Source organism: Phocoena phocoena, chromosome X, assembly GCF_963924675.1.
Source record: "Phocoena phocoena chromosome X, mPhoPho1.1, whole genome shotgun sequence".
In the NCBI taxonomy this organism is placed as follows: Eukaryota; Metazoa; Chordata; class Mammalia; order Artiodactyla; family Phocoenidae; genus Phocoena; species Phocoena phocoena.
Genome location: NC_089240.1, coordinates 84,943,794 through 84,965,020, shown reverse-complemented (window position 1 = coordinate 84,965,020; position 21,227 = coordinate 84,943,794). Strand labels below are relative to the sequence as shown.

General features: G+C 41.4%; 1 pseudogene; it reads left to right on the top strand.

The window, feature by feature from the left end:
- Positions 1-16,693: 16,693 nt before the first annotated feature.
- On the top strand, positions 16,694-20,554 carry LOC136142187 (uncharacterized; annotated as a pseudogene).
- Positions 20,555-21,227: the final 673 nt, after the last annotated feature.

Here is a 21,227-nt window from a genome sequence, read left to right as displayed (position 1 = left end):
TTGTTATCTCTTGTCTTCTTGATGACTTCTAGTCTTACAGGTGTGAGGTTATATCTCATTGTAGTTTCGATTTACTTTTCTCTGATGCTTAGTGATGTTGAGCACCTTTTCATGTGGCTGTTGTCCATTTTTTTTGAAAAAATGTCTTTTTTGAAAAAACATCTATTTAGTTCTCATGCCCATTTATGGATTTTTTTAATCATTGAGTTGTATGTATTATATAAGTTCTTTATATTTTTTTGATATTACTCCCTTATCTGATACATGATTTGCAAATATTTTTTCCCATTCTGTAAGTTGCCTTTTCATTTTTGTTGATCGTTTCTTTTGCTGTGCAGAAGCTTTTTAGTTTAATGTAGTCCCACTTGTTGATTTTAACTTTTGTTGCTTGTGCTTTTGGTGCCACATCAAAAAAAGCATTGCCAAGACCAATGTCAGGGAGCTTCTTCCCTGTGTTTTCTTCTAGGACGCTTATGGTTTTAGGTCTTATGTTTAAGTCTTTGATCCATTTCAAGTTAATTTTTGTAAGTGGCGTAAGATAGGGGTCCAATTTCATTTTTCCGCATGTGGTTATCCAGTTTTCCTGACAGCATTTGTTGAAGGGACTATCCTTTCCCTACTGGATGTTTCTGGCTTCCTTATCAAATATTAGTTGACTGTATATGCAAGGGTTTAATTATGAGCTCTCTATTCTGTTCCACTGGTCTATGTGTCTATTTTTATTCCAGTACCATGCAGTTTAACAAAAGAGCAAAGACAGCACAATGGACCAAAAATAGTTTTTTCAACAAATGGTGTTGAAATCACTGAGCATCCATATGCAAAAAAAGAATCTAGATGCAGACTTTATACCCTTCACAAAAACAACTCAAAATAGATTAGAGACCTAAATGTAAAAAAGTGTAAAACTTTGAGAATATAACATCGGAGAAAATCTAGATGACTTTGGGTTTGGCAGTGTTTTTTTTTTTAATACATCTTTATTGGAGTATAATTGCTTTACAATGGTGTGTTAGTTTCTGCTTTATAACAAAGTGAATCAGTTATACATATACATATGTTCCCATATCTCTTCCCTCTTGCGTCTCCCTCCCTTCCACCCACCCTATCCCACCCCTCCAGGCGGTCACAAAGCACCGACTGATCTCCCTGTGCTATGCGGCTGCTTCCCACTAGCTATCTACCTTACGTTTGGTAGTGTATATATGTCCATGCCTCTCTCTCTCGCTTTGTCACAGCTTACCCTTCCCCCTCCCCATATCCTCAAGTCCATTCTCTAGTAAGTCTGTGTCTTTATTCCTGTCTTACCCCTAGGTTCTTCATGACATTTTTTTCCTTAAATTCCATATATATGTGTTAGCATACGGTATTTGTCTTTCTCTTTCTGACTGACTTCACTCTGTATGGCAGACTCTAGGTCTATCCACCTCATTACAAATAGCTCAATTTCATTTCTTTTTATGGCTGAGTAATATTCCATTGTATATATGTGCCACATCTTCTTTATCCATTCATCCGATGATGGATACTTAGGTTGTTTCCATCTCCAGGCTATTGTAAATAGAGCTGCAATGAACATTTTGGTTCGTGACTATTTTTGAATTATGGTTTTCTCAGGGTATATGACCAGTAGTGGGATTGCTGGGTCATATGGTAGTTCTATTTGTAGTTTTTTAAGGAACCTCCATACTGTTCTCCATAGTGGCTGTACCAATTCACATTCCCACCAGCAGTGCAAGAGTGTTCCCTTTTCTCCACACACTCTCCAGCATTTATTGTTTGTAGATTTTTTGATGATGGCCATTCTGACTGGTGTGAGATGATATCTCATTGTAGTTTTGATTTGCATTTCTCTAATGATTAATGATGTTGAGCATTCTTTCATGTGTTTGTTGGCACTCTGCATATCTTCTTTGGAGAAATGTCTGTTTAGGTCTTTTGCCCATTTTTGGATTGGGTTGTTTGTTTTTTTGTTATTGAGCTGCATGAGCTGCTTATAAATTTTGGAGATTATTGGCAGTGGTTTTTTAGATGCAACACCAAAGGCCCAGTCTATGAAAAAATGGATTGATAAACTGAACTTAATTAAACTTAAAATTTTCTGCTGTACAAAAGACTGTCAAGAAAATGAAAAGACAGACCACTGCCTGGGAGATAATATTTGTAGAAGACATACCTAATAAAGGGACTGTTATTAAAATATGCAAAGAACTCTTAAAACTCAACAATAAGAAAATACCACAGTTAAAACATGGCCAAGAAGCCCTAGCAGATCCCTACCAGAGAAGATATATAGGTAGAAATTAAGCATATGAAAAAGTATTCCACATCATATATTATAAGGGAAATGAAAACTGAAACAAAAATGAGATACCACTATATACCTATTAGAATGACCAAAATCCAGGACACTGACAACACCAAATGCTAGCAGGGATGTGGAGGAACAAAAACTCTCATTCATTGCTGGTGGGAATGCAAAGTGGTACAGCCACTTTAGAAGGCAATTTGGCAGTTTCTTACAAAAGTAAACATACTCTTACCATATGATCCAGCAATCATGCTCCTTGGTATTTATCTAAAGGAGTTGAAAGCTTATGTCCACACAAAAACTTGCACTTGGATGTTTATATCAGCTTTATTCTTTTTTTCAAAGCAAACAACTTTTTATTGAAGGGTAGTTGATTTACAGTGTAGTATTAGGTGTTCAGCAAAGTGATTCATATATATGTAAACACACATACATATGTATTCTTTTCAGTTTCCTTTCCATTATAGGTTATTAAAAGATACTGATTTTAGTTCCCTGTGCCATACAGTAGATCTTTGTTGTTTATCTATTTTATGTATAGTAGTGTTAATCTGCTAATCCCAAACTCCTAATTTGTCCCTCCCCCATCCTTTCCCACTTGGTAACCATAAGTTTCTTTCTATGTCTAAGAGTCTATTTCTGTTTTGTAAATAAGTTCATTTGTATATTTTTTTTAAGATTCCACATATAAGTGATATCATATGATATTTGCCTTTCTCTGTCTGACTTCACTTAACATGTTAATCTCTAGGTCCATCCATGTTGCTGCAAATGGCATTATTTTATTCTCTTTCATGGCTGAGTAATATACTATCGTGCGTGTGTGTGAGATATATATATATATATATATATATATATATATATATATATACCACACACACACATATAGATACATACATACACACCATATCTTCTTTATCCATTCATCTGTCGATGGACATTTAGGTCGCTTCCATGTCTTGGCTGTATATCAGGTTTATTCTTAATTGCCCAAACTTGGAAACAACAAAGATGTCCTTCTGTAGGAGAATGGATAAATAAAATGTGGTACATCCAGACAATGGAATATCACTAAATATTCCTAAAATGTGCTTAAAAAAAAAAGAGCTATCAAGCCATGAAAAGTCATGGAGGAAACTTAAATGTGTATTACTATGTGAATGAAGTCCATCTGAAAAGGTGACATACTATATGATTCCAATTTTGTGACATTCTGGAAAAGGCAAAACTATGAAAACAGTAAAAAGATCAGTTGTTATCAGGGATTATGGAGGAAGAGGGGTGAATGGGCAGAGTACAGAGGATTTTTAGTGCATTGAAACAACTCTGTATGATTCCATAATGGTAGATACATGACATTATACATTTGTCTAAACCCATGGAATGTATATTAAAATTGAACTCTAATGTAAACTATGGACTCTGGATGATAATAATTTGTCCATGTAGGTTCATCAGTTGTAACAGATGTACCACTCTCATGGAGGATGTTTTTATTTGGGAAGGCTATTCATGTGCGGGAGCAAGGGGTATATAGGAAGTCTCTGTATCTTCTACTCAATTTTACTTGAACCTAAAACTGCTTTGAAAAATAAAGTCTATTAAAAAGTATAAGACATACTTGAAAGAAGTTAGGTAATATCTACATCAATGAATGACATCCTATGTACATAGATTGGAATATTTAAGATTTTTAAGATGGCTGTGCTCCCCAAATTCATCTATAGATTCAATGGAATTCCTATAAAAATCCCATCTGTTTTATGGCATAAACTGGAAAGCAAATGTTAAATTCATATGGAAATACAAAGAACCCAGAATAACCAACAATCTTGAAAAAGAACAAAGTTGGAGAATTCACACTTTCCAATTTCAAAATTTACTGTAAAACTACGGTAATCAAGATAGTATGGTACTGCAGTATTTATATAAGGATAGACATACACATCAATGGAATTCAATGAGAGTCCAGAAAAATAACCCTTAACATTTATGATCTATTGAAATTCATCAGTAGTGCCAAGACAATTCAGTGGGGAAGGAACAGTCTTTCTCACTAATGGTGCTGGAGTTACTGTATATCCACATGCAAAAGAATGAATTGGGATCCTTACATCAGGCAATGCACAAATGTTAACTCACAATGGATCATAGACCTTAATATAAGGGATGAAAAGTATAAAGAAGTCTTCATGACTGGATTACACAATGGTTTCCTACACATGATACCAAAAGCATAAATGACAAAAGAATAGAATACATAAATTGGACTTCTCAAAATTAAAAACTTTTGGGATTCAAAGGACACTATGAATAAGGTGAAAAGACAACCCACAAAATAGGAGAAAATATATTTAAATCATATATCTGATGAGGGATTTATATCAAAAATAAAATTCTTGGGCTTCCCTGGTGGCGCCGTGGTTGAGAGTCCACCTGCCGATGCAGGGGACATGGGTTCGTGCCCCGGTCCGGGAAGATCCCACATGCCACAGAGTGGCTGGGCCCGTGAGCCATGGCCGCTGAGCCTGTGCTTCTGGAGCCTGTGCTCCGCAACGGGAGAGGCCACAGCAGTGAGAGGCCCGCATACCACAAAATTAAAATAAAAATAAAATTCTTGCAACTCAATAATTAAAAGACAGTCCATTTGAAAATGGGTAAAGATTGAATATTCGCCAAAGGAGATTTGCAAATGACCAATAAGGATATGGAAAGATGGTCAATATAAACGGTCCCTAAATAAATGCAAATCAAAACCACATTGAGAGGGCTTCCCTGGTGGCACAGTGGTTGGGAGTCCGCCTGTCAACAAAGGGGACTCAGGTTCAAGCCCTGGTCTAGGAAGATCCCACATGCTGCGGAGCAACCGGGCCTGGTCAGCACAACTACTGAAGCCCGCGTGCCTAGAGCCCGTGCTCCACAACAAGAGAAGCCACTGCAATGTGAAGCCTGCACACTGCAAGGAAGAGTAGCCCCCGCTCGCCACAACTAAAGAAAGCCTGTGTGCAGCAACAAAGACACAACACAGCTAAAATAAATAAATAAAATTTAAAAAAAATACAGTGAGGGATTGATCAAGATGGTGGAGCAGGAGAACATGGAACTCGCCTCCCCACACAAATACATCAAAAATACATTTACATGTGGAACAGTTCTCACTGAAAACTAGAAACTGCCAGAAAGACTCATGCGCAACCAGGGCTGTAAGAAAGATCCACACATAATCAGGTAGGAAGGGAAGAGAAGTGATCAGGTCAGAACCAGTGTCCCTGGGAGGGGACTCAGAGGAAAAGGGAGACTCCATGGGTAGAGATTCACCCTGGGAAGTGAGTGGGTCAAGTCACAGATTGGATGCCCCAGTCCTGGGGTCCTGCGCAGGGTAGATGATCACCCTTGACTGATTGGGACCATTGGAACTAACAGGAAGGCTAGGGAAGCCTGGACTTCACTCCTGAGGCATGCATATGTGCTGGCTTGCCCGAGGCAGGTCGGAGAGGCCAGAGTAAGGACTCTTCAAGTGGCTGCCTGTTTCCTGCTACTGCCTCAGCAAGTGCCCCAGCCTGAGCCATGTGAATGCTCTAGCCCCTCCTTACTCCACATTGCGGCACAGGACTGGAGTTAGGGCTCCCATGGTCTGGGAGAAAGCTCAGAAGGATGCAAAAGTGACTCAGTCCCAGGGCAACGTTTGGGTGGGATGGCAGTGGCCATTATTGGTGCTTACTCAAGCAGCACATCAGAAGCAGACCAGAACTCTGACAGTGGCCAGTCCACCACAGCTCACCCCCAGATACATGCTGAGAGTCCAGATGGGACCCCCTGCCCTGTGGTGTGGCTCCACAATAGGGCAGGGGTGGCAAAGGCTAGGGGGAGTGCTTGGCTGTGAGGGACAAAGGGGACTTGGACCCAATACTCCATGTGAGCAGAGTGAGGGAAACAATGTGGATACCTGCACAAGTAGTGCATCAGAGACAGCTTGGACCATTGTTTGTGGTGAAACTGAAAGCACTAGGGGGACCCCCTTGCTTCAGCACTCCTCCTCCTCTGGGTCAAGGGTCCCAATGCTGGGAGAGGGGAAAGCACACACTTAAGGGAACAGAGCCAGCTTGGGCCTGACCCTCAGGACTTCTGCTCCAGCAACTTGGGAGCAGACCCTGTCCCTGATAGGGCAGTGATGGCCACTGAGCAGAGGGGAAACCCTACCTCACACCTGGCTCCAGCACTAGCACCTCCATCTCCAGCCCCACCTCCTACCAAGGCGATAGCTGCCAGCACACCCTGAGGAAAGACGTGACTTGCATCCACGTCAAATCCAGCTCTCCCACCAAAGGCACTGGGCACACGTAGCCTGCATAAGGATGCTCCCATGTAAGGACACCCCTTTAAGACCACAATAGGTAACTGTTTCGCCTAAACTCATAGAGGCAGAGAAAGTTAAGCAAAAGGAAAAGGCAGAGAAAACCCTGAAAAAGCAAATAATGAAAAACAATTTACCAGATAAAGAATTTACAGCAATTGTAGTGAGAATGTTAATTGAATTAGGAGAAAGGTGAACACAGAATTTTAACAAGGAACTAGAATATATAAAAAAGACCCAATCAGAAATGAGGAATTCAATAACAAAAAACACCCTAGAAGGAATGAATAGCAGACTAAATGAAGCAGAAGAGCACATAAGTGATCTGGAAGTTAGAATAATGGAAATCATCCAAGAAGAAAGTCAAACAGAAAAACAAGTTAAAAAAAGAACAGTTTAAGAGATCTTTTGAGATAACATTAAGCATACAAACACATTATTGGGGTCCCGGAAGGAGAAGAGAGAGGAAGAAGGGGATCGAAAATGTATTTGAGGAAATTATCACTAAAAACTTCCCAAACCTGAAGACAGAAAATAGATATTGAGGTATAGCAAGCACAGAGGGTCCCATACAAGATGAACCCAAACAGATCCCACACCAAGACATACCACAATTAAAATGGCAAAAGAGGGGCTTCCCTGGTGGCACAGGGGTTGAGAGTCTGCCTGCCAATGCAGGGGACACGGGTTTGAGCCCTGGTCTGGGAAGATCCCACATGCCGCGGAGCAACTAGGCCCGTGACCCACAACTGCTGAGCCTGCGCATCTGGAGCTTGTGCTCCGCAACAAGAGAGGCCGCGACAGTGAGAGGCCTACGCACTGCGATGAAGAGTGGCCCCCACTTGCCGCAACTAGGGAAAGACCTTGCACAGAGATGAAGACCCAACACGGCCAAAAATAAATAAATAAAATAAAATTGCAAAAGTATTTTAAAGGCAGCAAGAGAAAAAGAGTCATATACAAGGGAATCCCCATAAAGCTATCAGTTAATATCTCTGCAGAAACTTTGCAGGCCAGAAGGAAGTGGCATGATATATTCAAAGTGCTGAGGGAAAAAACCTGCAACCTAGGATGCTCTACTCAGCAAGCTCATTGTTTAGAATAGAAGAACTTCTCAAACAAGCGAAAGCTAAAAGAATTCAGCAATACTAAACATACCCTAAAAGAAATGTTGAAGGGTCTTCTCTAAATGGAAAAGAAGAATCTATAAGAAAAGGAAAATCCCACTAGGGAAAGCAAATATATAGTAACAATTGAAGATCATTTAAAGAAGCCAGCATGTAGATTAAAAGACAAAAAGTTGTAAAAGCAACTATAACTGCAATAAACAGTAAAGGGAGAAGCATGAAGATATAAAATATGACATCAAAAACAATGTGGGGGAGGGTAGTAAAAAATGTAGATCTTTTAGAATGTGTTTGAACTTAAATGACTACCAGTTTAAAAGAAGTATATGTAGTAGTATTCAATATATATGTACCCCATGGTAACCACAAATTAAAAACCTACGATCGATACACAAAAACTAAAAAGAAAGGAACACATACCACTGAAGAGAATTATCAGAATAATGAATGTAGACACAGAACTTACACTCTTCACAAAAATTAACTCAAAATGGGTCATAGACCTAAATAATTTGGTTCTGTTGTTTCTGGAATTGGCTTTCTAATGTGATCAGATTTAAAGACACTGATGAATCTATTTCCAGTAGTAAAGAGAACATTAGTAGTCCATGATGGGAACTGTTTATAGAGATACACAAAATATATACTCCTAATCAACCACTTATAAGAAGCAAGAGGCTAAGTGACTCAGTGAATGATACTTTTCAACGTTTTTTGAAGATTAATGAATTAAATGATGTGGTTGGTTGCTTCTAATGTTGCTGGACAAAGTGGTGGAAGAAAAGGATAAGCTCAGGGATTTGAATACCTAGCTCGAGTGTCATGTAAATGACCTAAGAGCTTCTCTGTGTGCCTTGAATAAGAGTCTTATTTCCTGTAGAAGCAGAGCTAAAATTGCTGAAAGTCAAACACAGCACTTCACCTTGTAATTGGCTGAGTTACAACACAAATTTAACTCAGCCTTGCAGAGTGTCTACTGTTAAAGTGAAGGCATTGATTACGAAATAATGGGATCCTGCAAACTGGGATGGAAATGTGTGGGAAGACGCTGATGAAGCTGGAGACATTGAGCCACTAAATACTGATAAATCTTCTTTGCCAGTGGAAGAGGTCTCCCCACCCCCAGTGGAAGCGGCCTCCCCATCTTCAGTGGAATCGACCTCCTTACCCCTAGCTGAGTTGATATCCTCAGCCCCAGGAAAAGTGTCTTTCCCAACTATAGAAGAAGTGGCCTCCTTACCCCTACCGGCAGCAGCATCTCCACTCCCAGTTTCCTCTCCTACAGTGGTATGGTCCTCTCCACCTGTCTATGGGGATTAACATAGCATTGCTTGAGGAAATGGTAATTGCCTCCCTTTAGGCAGTTGCCATACAAGATCATGGTGAGACCCCTCAGGGTCCACTCCCATCACCCTTCTCTGCTTCTAGACCTATAACTATACTCAGGTCCCAGCAGGCCTCTAAAGATGAGGTACAAAGTGTGATCCATGAGGGAGTGCACTACACTACAAATGAACTAATTGAGTTTTCTAATTTATATAAGCAGAAATCTGGGGAAATTGTACGAATGTATACTAAGAATGTAGGGTAATGGTGGAAGGAACATTTAAGTTGGATCAGGCCGAATTTACTGATATGGGCTCATGTTGGTTTGCAACCTTGGGAGTCCCTGGGTGAAATTTGAAACTGGCTCCCATACTTGGAGTACAAGGAGAGACCCAAGAAAGAGACCACTCCGGATCGGTAGGTGGCGGTTTTAATAAGCAAGGGAACTTACATATGAGGTTTATCTTGGGTAGTCACAAGACAAGTGGATCTCTGCACCCACCAGCCAGCATCTTAAGTTTAGTCACGTGCACAGTCCAGATTGTCTCAACAATACGTTACTCTCTCAAGGCTGCATCCTTGAAACAGCTCATAGTGTGGGAATGGTGGGCAGAATGTACATTCCAAGGACAGGGGAATGGGTAAGCAGCCATCGATTGCCCAGGTCCAGCTTGCAGGTCAACTGGAGGTCAAGTCCTCTCAATAACCTCCTCTAATACTCCATCCCTGGTGACCAGCTCTTACAATCTTATACATCCCCCTCTTCTGCAGTGTCTCTAAGTAATCAGCAAAGAGTTTTAATACCATGGATGTGGCTCAATTTGTAGCTCTCTGGCTACATTGGAGGTAGATGCCTCAGCAACAGTATAAGCACATGCAAGAGAAAACACAGATAAAGATAATGATTCTCAATATAAGTAACAATTTTTTTCCCACCAAGAACCCCATGATCCAAAACATTGATTGACTAAGTCCCCCTAGTGAGATTGGATCACTCAGGGCATTCACTTGTGTCCTCATGTGATTTAATAAAGATGATACATTAGTAGACTCATCAGGTATGAACATAGAACATTCTGTTTGGGTAATGGTATAGGTGCCTCCTTGTGAGGTAGTAATACTGTCCAAGTCCATCCTATTTTAGAGGATGGTTTTTCTCTTTAGATATTTGTCAGTGTTCAGTAAAGAAGGGCTTTGCTGGCTATCGTTTAAGTCTTGTTTGGTGAATCTAGTAAGGGATTCTATGTGTGCTATAATGTTCTCTAGGCTAATGTTAGGAATAAAGACAATGGCCAAATGACCCTGGCAGTGGAAACTGTGCCCACCCAGTGACTGGACACCACAGGACAGGGACAGCAGAAGTCTAAGGTTGGAAAGACAGATATTTAGCAGGAACTTGTATGGGGAAGTCTTCTCATATAGGAATAACACTTGTTGTCTGATATGTAGATGTTAACATGACTGCAGCTTTAGGAATCTGACCTGGTTGTGCATACTGTACACGTTGCCAGGGGAGGCAGCACTGTCAGGCATGAGGAGATAGACAGCGGGTGGGATATGCTGACCAGGACTTCCACCTTCTCCCCTCTTTCAATGGTGCATGTTCCATTCTAGGTATGTTGTGCTTCAGTAGGTCTGACTTGCAGTAGGACGGTGGGATCCCAGTGGAGATTGAGTAGTTCTCCTTCATCCAGAGGTGCAAAGTAACTCACCCATCCTGGTGGGATGATTGGGATTTGCAACATTGCAAATTTCAGTAGATAACACTTTCCCTAGGCGTGATGGGGCTTGGTGTTCTCAGCAGCATAGCATGTTGATCCATGATGAGAGTCGAACAATAGTTGTCTTCCACGACTTCCATACCTTTTTATACCTTCACGGTGTTGGGTGTATTAACCTGTCTGGCATATGGGGAAACAGGTCCTACTGTTTGATCTTTCAAATGTAATAAAGCCTGGGACCATATTTTAGTCCATTAAGCCAAGGTCATTTTACCTGTTAGTAATTTAATCTGCTGTTTAATATTCCATCTTTCCTTTCTACCAACACTGCTGCTTGTGGGCTATAGGGAAGATGGAACCTCCACTGAATGTCATGTACTTTTGCCAGTCTTGCATACCATGACATTTGAAATGTGAACCCCCAGTTACTGTCTATTCTATGAAGGTATCTGTACATGGTACTCAGCTTCTCTAGTCTCCTAATGGTGGCAGCCTAGTTTGCATGGCAACAATGGAAAGCTTGGGTTAGGCCAGATGCAGTGTCCACACAAACCAAAGTGTATTTAGCATCTTCAGTGAGATAGAGGAGGCTAATATAATCAATGTGCCAATGCCTCACCAATTGGGAACTCTCGTGGATGGCCCCAGACTCCTTTGGCAGTTGCCTTGGCTGTTGTTTAGAACAAACAGGACATGTTGTTGCTGCATTAGCCAAGTCACTGTATTCCAAGGGCAATCTGGCATCCTTGGTAATACACCATCACACCTGAGTGCTACAGTGGCCACTCTTTATATGCACCCAGTCTGCTGTGGAAGACAGTGAGGACTGCCTCAGTCTCTTGCAGATGAACTTAAATGTCTTTCTACATATCCTGACTCCATGAGGGCTTATTTGTGATTATTCATCCCTTGGTTTCCCATTATCCAAGACATAAGGTTAAACCCTTTGGAACAGCCCAACTGTCAGTACAAAGGGCTAATAGCCAGGGCTCATGAGTGATCACCAGCTACATTGTTGAGTTCAGCACGTAGGCTGCTATGGTTCATTCTTGTTTCCATCCAGATGGTGTCAGTTTGGGCTGAATAGCTACTGAAATGCATGTGGGTGGGTTGCCCTGACTAGATCCATCTGTACACCAGGCATTAATGGGAATTTCTTCTATTACCTCTCTACAGGACCCAGGGGCCGCCATAGGAATAAGGGCAGAGGCATTTGAAGGATCTACATGTTCCACAGGCCTAGTAGCACCTGCATTTCCAGAGACAGTGGGCTGATGGACAGGGTGCTCCTCTGCTGCATACAGGCATGCAACTTAGTCAAAATAGGAGTTTGAGCAATAACAGAGGTGAGTTGATAGAACATATTCTCAACCCAACTCTTCATGGGAAGGGAAGTTCTTAATATGCTGTTCATTAAAGCTGTCTGATCATATCTGATTCTATGCACATTTTAAAATATGACATTCCAATCAAAGCCTTGGTAATATAACCAAGTTTCCAATTGTGTCCTGTTTCAATGAAAACAGATTCTTATTGAACTTACGCAAATAAGTATGTTGCCATAAAATAAGATTACTCACCAAGAGTTTCTGAATCCTGGAGGGATCAGGCAGGGAGAAAAAGATAAACGTTTCATCTTTGTTTACAAAGGTATATGTTAGCAAATTGCTAATAACTTGAGAAAAAGAGATAAAGATTATCTTAAATACAGAAAAACAAAGCATAAAAGTACCAACAATGTTTCAAACAAAAACGCATAAAAATTATAATCATCCTCATCAGTTCATTTAGTCTAATATAATTAGTTCTTGTTGATCTTGATCTTTGGTTAGCAGTTTTATATATTCATCCTTTTTTTCCTTAGAGTTCTGTGAATTCTTACTCAGTTCAGTGGTATAATCTTCTTTATCAGAAGCCTGTATATGTCAGTCTTTTCCATGAATCTCCTTGAATATGAAGCACTTTTGCAGGAATACTTTTGCAAAAGCATCAGAGTAAAAAAATAACTGTCTGTAAATGACAAAAGACTTTAAAATGGCCATGGTTAAAGATCTGATGAGAGTTCATTGTAATGCAGTTGACAAGGGAATTTGGTTATTTCTGTAACATCATTTTTAAAATAACTAGAATTATTGTTGATGGAGGTCACTGAGAGGACGTGACCACTGGTTGACCCATGGCTGGACCTGGGCAATCAGAGGCTACTCACCTCTTCCCCTGTCCTTGGAATGTACATTCTATTCACTGTTCCAACACTAGGAGCCATTTTCAAGGATGCAGCCTTGAAAGAGCAATGTGTTGTTGAGGCCATCTGGACTGTGTATGTGACTGAACCTAGTTAATGCCTCTATATAAACTTTTAAGATTCTGGTGGACTGGTGCAGAGATTTACTCATCTTTCAGCTGCCCAAGACAAGCCTTGTATATAAGTTTTGTTGCTTATTAGAACTGCTACCTACCAATTTGGAATGCTCTATCTCTTTCTTCAGTGTCTCCTTGCCCTCTGTGTATGGGGGCCAGTTTTTGAACCAACAGTTGATGAGCTGGCCAGGAGACCTGAGAAATGGGTCTTGGTAAAGAGGCATCTGTGGGGGAAAAGAGGTATCTTGAGTTGGTCACGACTTCTCTGTGGCCAGGGGTGGACCATATGTTAGATGCTTGTGGATCACTGCTTGAGTACAGGGACCTCCTGAAAATGCTGGCTGGTTTGACACGCTTATTTAGAAACTACACATAGTGCACTGTGGCAAACAAAGAAAACAAATGGTTTCTGCAGTGGGCTGGTCTCTACTGTGGTCAGTAGAGTAATTTAACATATCAAATTTAACACGTCAATAAGTCTAATTAGCTTAATCTCTCTCTCTCTCTCTCTCTCTCTCTCTCTCTCTCTATTTTTGGCTGCATTGGGTCTTTGTTGCTGCACGCGGGCGTCCTCTAGTTGCAGAGATCAGGGGCTGCTCTTTGTTGCAGTGCGCAGGCTTCTCATTGTGGTGGCTTCTCTTGTTGCAGAACAAAGGCTCTAGGCACGTGGGCTTCAGTAGTTGTGGCTCATGCACTCTAGAGCGCAGGCTCAGTAGTTGTGGCGCACGGGCTTAGTTGCTCTGCAGCATGTGGGATCTTCCCGGACCAGGGCTCAAACCCGTGTCCCCTGCATTGGCAGACGGATTCTTAACCACTGTGCCACCAGGGAAGTCCCTAATATCTCTCTTTTATCAGGAGAGAGGACAAATCTTTCAGATGTTCCAGGGACCCTCTGGAAAATCCCAAAGTTAGTTTGAAGTCAAAAAGACTTCATTTAGAATTTGATTTTGGGGAAGTTTGTCAAAAATATCAAAAAAGGTTTTAAAAGACTTGCTTAAATAGTATTATAGGTCACTGTGAAATAATATTTAGTTATCTATTTAGCCAAAGTGTCAGTTAAGGACTTTGAAGGCAAAATCAGAAAGTTACATAGTCATAAAAAATCTTAGCTCTTTTAACAGAGAAGACTCAGTTTTCTTAAGTAATGAAAGAACTGATAAAGACAACATGAAGCGCAGACAATTATTTTGATAAAACACAGAATCTTTGTTTTCTAGGTAGATTACTTAAAGGTAAAGAAAAACTTTTCATAATCTTATCAGGAACAAACCAATAGTTCAAGGAAACTTTGTTCTTCTCAAAGATGAAAGAAAATTAAATTTTAGTTTTACCTAAGTACACTATTGATATTAAAGCTTTTTTTCTTCACCAATTAAATAGAGCTCTTTTATAAATTAATTTTGGCAATACCATTCGGATGTAGAAATATATCATATATAACAGGTAAAAATAGACATACAAAAGCATACAGACAGACACAAACAGAGACCATATAACTTTCATTTCAAAATTTTAGCCATGAATCAGGTACAGCAATACAAAACTCACTAGTTTATAAATAATAGTTGAATCCAAATGTAACTGGCAGACAGAACAAGTTAAGATTAGCCACTCAAATGGATAAAGCTTTTTACTAATATTTGTGGAGAAGACTTAAGATTTGTATTTGCCCTTGACCAATAATCATATAGAGGCTGTGGACTGATTTTGGGCAAGGGAGCTTCTATAGCAGTATGTGTTTTAAAAAGCCTCTTCTGCCGCCTTTTTCCCCCCTCCAGTCTCGAGCAATCCTGGGCAGTGTTTTAGTTAGCCCCTGGGGTATTTACATTTCAAAGACATTATAAGACTTACAACTTCAATGGGAAGAGAAAGAATGCAAGTTTTTCTCTTAGGAGTTTTGGGGTATATTTCTCTATTATCAGAAATCTGGGTAATTACTATTTAAACTTTTCATTTGTATTAGGGGTCAGATGGTGTACAGCTACGTCTTGTTTCATTGTCAATAACCACAACACTCTCCCCTTTGTTCTCCTCACTTTCCCAGGGATTCCACGTCTTAGTGTCTCAGCCTTTGTCTCACACCTTAATCTGCAGCAGCTTGTGCCCTCCTAGCTTTTCAAAACGGGCATGCTATTGTCTTCAACTTATTATCCTGCTCTGCCCCAAAGCTAGCAGAGCAGTGAACAATCACACATCCTTCTCTACCCTCAGCTCTTCTTCCAGCTGTCTAACTTGAGCTTCAGCTTCTAGTTAGGCATCAGTGGCCAGATGAAGTGCCAACAGTAGAGACCAACCCACAGTTGCAGCCATTTGTTTCCTTTCTTTGCTGCAGTGCACTGTGTGTAGTTCCTTAAACAGACACATTAAACCAGCCAGCATTTTTGGGATGTCCCTGTAGTCATGCAGCAGTCCACAGACATCTAACTATGTACCACCCCTGCCCACAAAGAGGTCAATGGCCAACTCAGGATTTCCCCTATCGATGCCTCTTTCCCAAGACCCATTTCTTCCGTCTTCTGGCTGGCTTGCCAATTGTTGGTTTGCAATTGTTGGTTTGCAATTCTTGGGAGTTCCCTGGGTGATATTCAAAACTAGCCCCCATTTAACAGAATGCAAGGAGAGACCAAAGAAAGAGGCAGAGCACTCCAGATTGGTAGATTGTGGTTTTAATAAACAAAGGAACCTATACATGAGGCTTGTCTTGGGTGGTCGCAAGATGAGTAGTTCTCCGCATCAACCTCCCTTAATGGAAGTCAGTCACATACACAGTCCAGATAGTCTCAGCAACACATGAATAGAACATACATCCCAAGGTCAGCAGAGGCGTGTAAGGAGCCTCTGATTTCCTGGGCCAGGTCATGGGTCAACCAGTGCTCACATCCTCTCAGTTACCTCCTCTAACAGCTCACTAAGCAGAGATCCTGCATTTAATGTAGCTGAGGAAGTTAGAAAGGCCTCTAACTGTTTGGTTGGTTATCTGACTGAAACATGGACAAAAAATTTCCCACAGTTTGTGAATTGGAAATGCCTGACCTCCTTTGGTTTAATGTAGAGGAAGGGGTTCAGAGATTTAGAAAGATTGGAATGTTAGAGTGGATTTGTCATTTAAGACCTACTCATCCATACTGGGAGTGTCTAGAACAGGGGTCCCCAACCTCCAGGCCTTGGACCAGTATCTGTCCGCAGCCCATTAGGAACCAGGCCACACAGCAGGAGGTGAGCGGCAGGCGGGCAAGCAGAGCTTTATCTGCGGCTCTCCATCGGTCACATAACCGCCTGAACCATCCCCCCCGCAACCCCATCCGTGGAAAAATTGTCTTCCACAAAACCGGTCCCTGGTGCCAGAAAGGTTGGGGACCGCTGGTCTAGAAGACATACCTTTCACCAATACTTTGACAAATAATTTGGTGAGTGGAGTCCTAGCATCCTTGAAGATCTCCATGATTGCTCATCTCTGTAAGTGAGACGTTACCGTGGGAACTGCAGCCACTCAATGGAAAAACCTAAATGCAGTAGGAGTAATTTGATCCTGGCGTGGCAGGGGCCAAGTGGCAGCATTCTATCACCAAAGGGAAGGTGAGTGTGGTTACCATAATGGACAGCAGAGACAAAGCAGCAGTCAGAATAGTCTGATTCATGCAGACTTATGGTGCTGGCTAGTTAGTGTTCTAAAAAGTGAAATAAATAGGAAGCCTACTAGATTTTCACTTGATCTGTATAAGCAGAAAAGTTCTAGATCAAGTGAACAAAAATCTAACTCAAATTATAAAAACAGAGAGTCACAGCCCCTTGATCAATTCCAAGACTTAAGACAGTTTGTAGACTTAGAACCCCTTGAATGAAGGGGGGGTTGGGTCCCCTTGAAGAAGGATCCCAGTACACTAGTGAAAATTTATACTGTTAATATTTCTCCCAAAGGCACCTGCAGCCTTTTACCAGAGTAACTGTACATTGAGAAAAAGGAAATAATCAGACCTTTCAGGGACTACTGGCCACTGGATCTGAACTAGAACTGATTCTAGGAGACCTGAAGCACCACTGTGGCCCTCCAGTCAGAGTAGGGGCTTATTAAGGTCAGGTAATCAGTGGAGTTTTAGCTTAGGTGTACCTCACAGTGAGTGTAGTAGCTCCCCAAATCCATCCTGTGGTTATTTCCTTCATTTCAGAATGCATAATTGGAATAGATATATATAGCAGCTGGAAGAATCCCCACATTGGTTCCCTGATCTGTTGAGTGTGGGCTGTTATGGTGGGAAAGGCCAAATGGAAGCCATTGGAACTTCCTCTACCTACAAAAGTAATAATAAAAAATAATACCACATTCCTGGAGGGATTTCAGAGATAAGTGCTACCATCAAGGACTTGGAAGATGCAGGGGTGGTGATTTCCACCACATCCCCCTTAAACTCTATTTGACCAATGTAGAAGACAGATGGATCTTGGAGAATGACAGTGGATTATCACAAGCTTAACCAGGTAGTAATTCCAATTGCAGGTGCTGTACCAAATGTGGTTTCATTGCTTGAGCAAATTAACACATGATCTGGTACCTGGTATGCAGCTGTTGATCTGGCAAATAATCTTTTTCTCCATACCTGTCCATAAGGCCCACCAGAAGCAATTTGCTTTCAACTGGAAAGGCCAGCAATATACCTTCACTGTCCTACATTGGAAGTATATCAACTCTCCAGTTCTGTCTTAACTTACTTCACAGAAATCTTGATTGCCTTTCCCTTTCACGAGGTATCACAATGATCCATTACATTGATGACATTATTCTAATTGGACCTAGTGAGTGAGAAGTAGCAACTAATCTAGACTTATTGGTGAAACAGTTGCATGTCAGAGGGTGGGAAATAAACCCAACTAAAATACAGAGGCCTTCTACCTCAGTGAAATTTCTAGGGATCCAGTGGTATGGGGCATGTCGAGACATCTCTTCTAAGGTGAAGGATAGGTTGTTGTATTTGGCCCCTCCTACAACCAAGAAAGAAGCACGATGCTTAACTGGTCTCTTTGGATTTGGTGGCAACATATTCTTCATTTGGGTGTGTTATTCTAGCCCATTTACTGAGTGACCTGAAAAGTTGATAGTTTTGAGTAAGATCCAGAACAAGAGAAGGCTCTGAAACAGGTTTGGGCTTTTGTGCAAGCTGTTATGCCACTTGGGCTACATGATCCAGCAGATCCAGTGGTGTTGGAAGTGGCAGTGTCAGATCGAGTTAGTGTTCGGAGCCTTTGGCAAGCCCCTGTGGGATGAATTACAGCATAGACCCTTAGGATTTTGGAGCAATGCCCTGCCCTCATCTGTAGATAACTACTCTCCTTTTGCGAATCAGTTCTTGGCTTCCAACTGGGCCTTAGAGACTAAACACTTGACCATGGGCAACAAAGTTACCATCAAACCTGAGCTGCCCCTCATGAACTGGGTGTTATCTGACCCACCAAGCCATAAAGTTGGGCATGCACAGCAACACTCCATCAGCTAATGAAAGTAGTATATATATGATCAAGCCTGGGTAGGCCCTAAATGCACAGGTAAATTACCTGAAGAAGTGGCCCAAATGCCTATGGTCCCCACTCCTGCTACACTGCCTTCTCTTTCCCAGCCTGTACTTGTGGCCTCATTGGGAGTTCCTACAATCAGTTGACAGAGAAAGAAAAGACTTGGGCCTGGTTTACAGATGGTTTTACAAGATATGCAGGCACCATCTGAAAGTGGACAGCTGCAGCATTACAGCGCCTCTCTGGGACATCCCTGGAGGACAGTGGTGAAGGGGAGTCCTCTTGGTGGGCAGAACTTCAGGCAGTGCACCTGGTTGTTCACTTTGCTTGGAAGGAAAAATGACCAGATGTGTGATTATATACCAATTCATGGGCTGTGGCCAACGGTTTGGATGGATGGTCTGGGACTTGGAAGGAACATGATTTAAAAATTGGTGACAAAGAAATTTAGGGAAGAGGTATGTAGATAGACTTCTCTTAATGGGAAAAAGACGTGAAAATATTTGTGTCCCATGTGAATGCTCACCAAAAGGTGACCTCAGAAGAGGAAGATTTTAATAATCAAGTGGATAGGATGACCCATTCTGTCGGTACCATTCAGCCTCTTTTGCTAGCCACCCCTGTCATTGCCCAATGGGTTCATGAACAAAGTGGCCATGGTGGCAGGGATGGTGGTTATACCTGGGCTCAGCAACATGGACTTCCATTCACCAAGGCTGACCTGGCTACAGCCACTGCTGAGTGCCCAGTCTGCCAGCAGTGGAAACCAACACTGAGCCTCTGATATGGCACCATTCCCTAGCATGATCAGCTAGCTAGCTGGTGGCAGGTTGATTGCATTGGACTGCTCCCATCATGGAAGGGGCAGTGTTTGTCCTTATTGGAATAGACACTTACTCTGGATATGGATTTGCCTTCCCTGCATGCAATGCTTTTTCCAAAACTACCATCTGTGGACTTAATAGAATGTCTTATCCCCTGTCATGATATTTCACAGAGCATTGCTTCTGATCAAGAACAATCCTTTACAATAAAAGAAGTGTGACAGTGGGCCCAAGCTCATGGAATTCACTGGTCTTACCATGTCTCCCACCATCCTAAAGCAGCTTGCTTAATAGAACAGTGGTATGACCTTTTGAAGATTTAGTTACAGCACCAGCTAGGTGGCAGTACCTTGCAGGGCTGGGGCAAGTTTCTCCAGAAAGCTGTATATGCACTTAATTAGTATCCACTATATGGTGCTGTTTCTCAAGTAGCCAGGATTTACAGGTCCAGGAATCAAGCAGGTGGAAATGAAAGTGCACCAGTCATTATTATCCATAGTGACCCACTAGCTTCCTGTTTTCATGACTTTATTTTCTGCTGGCCTAGAGGTCTTAGTGTCAGAGGGAGGAAAGCTTCTATCAGGAGACATGACAATGATTCCATTGAACTGGAAATTAAGACTGCCACCCTGCCACTTTGGGCTCTGAATCAACAGGCAAAAAAAGGAGTTATGGTGTTATCTGGGGTGATTGATCCTGACTATCAAGGAGAAATTGCACTACTACTACATGGTAGAAGTGAGGAAGAGTGTGTCTGGAATACAGGAGATGCCTTAGGGCATCTCTTAGTATTACCATGCCTTCTGGTCAAAGTCAATGGAAAGCTACAACAAACGAATCCAAGCAAGACTACTAATGGGCCAGACCCTTCAGGAATGAAAGTTAGGGTTACTCTACCAGCTAAAGAACAATGACCAGCTGAGGTGCTTGCTGAAGGCAAAGGGAATACAGGATGTGTAGTAGAAGAAGGTAATTATAAATACCAGCTACAACCACACCACCAGTTACAGAAATGAGGACTATAATTGTCATGAGTATTTCCTCCTTATTTTGTTATACATATGTTTGTTTGTGTATATATACATAAACTAAGTACATATTTTTGTTTTATTTCCTTTCTTGTTCTTTTATCATATAAGATAAGCTGTATTGACTTTACATCAGTAATTGAGTATTGCTAATTTTACATCATAGTATTTAAGTTATAGGATATCAGGAGAAGAGTAAGCATCACTCAAGTGCCGTTCCTCCTCTTCTGGGGAAGGGATTAGTGCATTTTCAGTTGTTTGTAGGATAGCTATATCATGTCAGTTGAAACTATGACCTTGTTATTGTCTTTATTTGGAGATCCAGTATGGTTTAAGGAGATATGTATGGGTACCAAGCTGACAAGGGGTGAAGTTATGGTGGTTAATTTTATGTGTCAACATGATTGGGCTAAGGGCTGTCCAGAAAGCTGGTAAAACATTATTTCTGGGTATGTCTGTGAGGGTTGTTAAAAAATAAAATTCAACTGAGTAAATCAGAAGATCTAATTGTGCTTTTTCAAAGATTCATGAATCAAGCAGCATCTCATCTAGCAAACAGAAAGGAGCTCTGAGGAGCTGCGCAAAATGGAAGGCTTTTATAGACAGAAGGGAACAGGAAAAGGAAGTTTCTAGCCAAGAGTGGACTGTCTCAAGCAAAATCACCTTCCTA